Raw genomic sequence first — 4,269 nt, 5'->3', positions numbered from 1 at the left:
GGGAGAAATTCAGAGACCAGCAGAGGAGGACAAAGGGCTTAATTAGGAAAGGAAAAATAGATTATGAAAGAAAACTGGCAGGGAATATAAAAACTGACTGCAAAAGTTTTTATAGATATGTGAAAAGAAAGAGATTAGTTAAAACATATGTCGGTCCCTTGCAGTCAGAAACAGGTGAGTTGATCATGGGGAAGAAGGATATGGTGGACCAATTGAATAACTACTTTGGTTCCGTCTTCACTAAGGAAGACATAAATAATCTGCCGGAAATAGCAGGGGACCGCGGATCAAAGGAGTTGGAGGAATTGAGTGAAATCCAGGTTAGTCAGGAAGTGGTGTTGGGTAAATTGAATGGATTAAATGCCGATAAATCCCCAGGGCCAGATAGGCAGCATCCCAGGGTACATAAGGAAGTAACTCCAGAAATAGTGGATGCATTAGTAATAATCTTTCAAAACTCTTTAGATTCTGGAGTAGTTCCTGAGGATTGGTGGGCAGCAAACGTAACCCCACTTTTTAAGAAGGGAGGGAGAGAGAAAACGGGCAATTACAGACCAGTTAGTCTAACATCGGTAGTGGGGAAACTGCTAGAGTCAGTTATTAAAGATGGGATAGCAGCACATTTGGAAAGTGGTGAAATCATTGGACAAAGTCAGCATGGATTTACGAAAGGTAAATCATGTCTGACAAATCTTATAGAATTTTTCGAGGATGTAACTAGTAGCGTGGATAGGGAGAACCAGTGGATGTGGTGTATCTGGACTTCCAGAAGGCTTTTGACAAGGTCCCACATAAGAGATTAGTATACAAACTTAAAGCACATGGCATTGGGGGTTCAGTATTGATGTGGATAGAGAACTGGCTGGCAAACAGGAAGCAAAAAGTAGGAGTAAACGGGTCCTTTTCACAATGGCGGGCAGTGACTAGTGGGGTACTGCAAGGCTCAGTGCTGGGACCCCAGCTATTTACAATATATATTAATGATCTGGATGAGGGAATTGAAGGCAATATCTCCAAGTTTGCAGATGACACTAAGCTGGGGGGCAGCGTTAGCTGTGAGGAGGATGCTAGGAGACTGCAAGGTGACTTGGATAGGCTGGGTGAGTGGGCAAATGTTTGGCAGATGCAGTATAATGTGGATAAATGTGAGGTTATCCATTTTGGTGGCAAAAACAGGAAAGCAGACTATTATCTAAATGGTGGCTGATTAGGAAAAGGGGAGATGCAGTGAGACCTGGGTGTCATGGTACACCAGTCATTGAAAGTAGGCATGCAGGTGCAGCAGGCAGTGAAGGAAGTGAATGGTATGTTAGCTTTCATAGCAAAAAGATTTGAGTATAGGAGCAGGGAGGTTCTACTGCAGTTGTACAGGGTCTTGGTGAGACCACACCTGGAGTACTGCGTACAGTTTTGGTCTCCAAAATCTGAGGAAGGACATTATTGCCATAGAGGGACTGCAGAGAAGGTTCACCAGACTGATTCCTGGGATGTCAGGACTGTCTTATGAAGAAAGACTGGATAGACTTGGTTTATACGCTCTAGAATTTAGAAGATTGAGGGGGGATCTTATAGAAACTTACAAAATTCTTAAGGGGTTGGACAGGCTAGATGCAGGAAGATTGGTCCCAATCTTGGAGAAGTCCAGGACAAGGGGTCACAGCTTAAGGATAAGGGGGAAATCCTTTAAAACCGAGATGAGAAAAACTTTTTTCACTCAGAGTGGTGAATCTCTTGAACTCTCTGCCACAGTGGGTAGTTGAGGCCAGTTCGTTGGCTATATTTAAGAGTTAGATGTGGCCCTTGTGGCTAAGGGGATCAGAGGGTATGGAGAGAAGGCAGGTACGGGATACTGAGTTGGATGATCAGCCATGATCATATTGAATGGCGGTGCAGGCTCGAATGGCCATATGGCCTACTCCTGCACCTAATTTCTATGTTTCTATGTTTCTATGAATGGCGGTGCAGGCTCAAAAGGCCGAATAGCCTACTCCTGCACCTATTTTCTATGTTTCTATGTTAAGCACATCTCATAAGGCAGACTCCACCACGTTTACATACAGAAAATTTCAGATATTAACTACAAAACATTCACTATTGAAGCCTAGCTGTCTTTCTTCGGCTGCATTGGTCAGGTCATTCACTTGTCCAATGCCAGGTGTCGGAAACAAGCACTCTATTTGGGACATGGTAAGAGATTATCAGGTGCACAAAGGGGATGATTTAAAAATATGTTGAAGGCCTTCTTGATGAAAATCAACATCTCCCCTGTTTCGTAGAGCATAGAACATATAAAGGCACAGCACAGACACAAACCTTTCAGCTCAAAATGTCTCTGAACATAATGCCACAAACTAATCTCATCTACCTACACATGATTCATACCCCTCCATTCCCAACAAATCATGTGCCCATCTAAACACTTCTTAAACCACAATATCATGTCTGACACCATTAATATCGCTGACTCCTGAACTTCTAGGATGGAGAAAGAGCTTCCGGGATGGTATTGAGAGTGTCGGAGCCATTCTTGCTTAGGCTAGTTACTGTTAGCATATTTTATTAGTTTGTCTAGATATTTCCTACAGAATTATTTTGTACGTTTAGGGGTAGGATTTTGATACGTAGATGGGCGTGACATACAGCGGATGAGGCTAACAAAACCACTGGGAGTGGTCAGATCGACTGGAGCGAGCAGGAGAGAAAAAAAACATACACAAGTATATCAAACTCTGACCTCAGATTTACTAGATGAAGGCATGAGCAGAAAGGCAGAATTAAATAATTTAATATCATACTTGTATAATATCATTCAAAATATAGAAATACCATCATCAGATGCAATTAGAAGAGAGTGGGAACAAGAACTATCTATAGAAATTCCGAAAGACAGGTGGGATAAATATTTGCTATATGTACACAAATGCTCGATTAATGTAAGACATACCTTAATTAAATAAAACATTTTACATAGACTATATCACTCGAAAACTAAACTGATTAAAATATTTCCAAATGTTTCTCCCATCTGTGATAAATGCTTATCTCAAGACACAACTACAGCACACTCCTTTGTCTCCTGCATAAAACTCCATACATTTTGGAAATCTTCAAAAAATTATTTAAAATATAATTGGATCCCAACGATTATTTTTGGAACAATGGAAGCCGAGCTGACTTTGTTCCAAAATTGTCTCCTTAACTATGGCTTGATAACTGCAAAAAAACGTATACTCAAATTCTGGAAAAATGCACCCACCCCACGCTTAAAATGTGGATTTTAAACATGTCTGAAATGTTACATCTTGAAGATATGAGATTCGTCCTAGCAGGTAAAGCAGACCAATTCTTAAAGATTTGGTCTCCTTTTATCAACTTATTACAAGTATATGATGCAACATAACCCTGGAAATTAACTGTTTCAGAACTGGTTGAGGGGAGTGGAAAGATATGAAGCAGGTATCCCTTTTCCCTTTTTTTCTGTTTTTTCTTATTATTTTATTCTTTTTCTGTTTTTTCTTGCTTTTTTTTCTCTTTCTTTATATGTTTACGGGCTCTTTCTATCTATTCTCTCACGAACTATCAATATCTCTACTTAACTTTCTCTTTCCCTCTTTTTTGCTTCTGTTACTTTTCTATTATTAAATTAAAAACAAGAGGTTGTACACAAAATGTATTATGTTATACACGGTTTATACTACTCTACATTGCTTCTAATTAAAAAAAAAAAATTTTTAAAAGAATCAATTAAACTGGAAATAACGACTGTGGGATTTGTTTTTGCTATCGGCTGCGATCACTCCTCCCTGCTTGTGTAGTAACGGCGATGGAAAGCTGAAGCTCGAATAGCTTGAAATTGCCATTACAGAGAGCCATACATTGGGAACACATAGAAATGCTGTGTAAATGGCATAATTGATGGATAACCTCACAAACTCCCACCTCCACACCAGTCGCTATCTGTCTATCTGTGTAAGAGTCTGTTGGCCCTACATGGCCTCATTGACAACCTTAGAAGTCACTAAACTGGAATTGAAGTTAGTCTCAAAAAGCTGGAGTAACTCGGCAGGACAGCCAGCATCTCTGGAGAGAAGGAATTGGTGATGTTTCGGGTCGAGACGGGATCAGGTCTGAAGAAGGATTTCGACCCGAAATGTCAACCATTCCTTCTCTCCAGCTATGTTGCTTGTCCCACTGAGTTACTTTAGCATTTTGTGTCTATCTTTGGTTTAAACCAGCATCTGCAGTTCCTTCCTACACATAAAAGTTATT

Source organism: Leucoraja erinacea, chromosome 1 (genome assembly GCF_028641065.1).
Source record: "Leucoraja erinacea ecotype New England chromosome 1, Leri_hhj_1, whole genome shotgun sequence".
Classification (NCBI taxonomy): Eukaryota; Metazoa; Chordata; class Chondrichthyes; order Rajiformes; family Rajidae; genus Leucoraja; species Leucoraja erinaceus.
Note: the sequence above shows the minus strand (reverse complement) of the source record.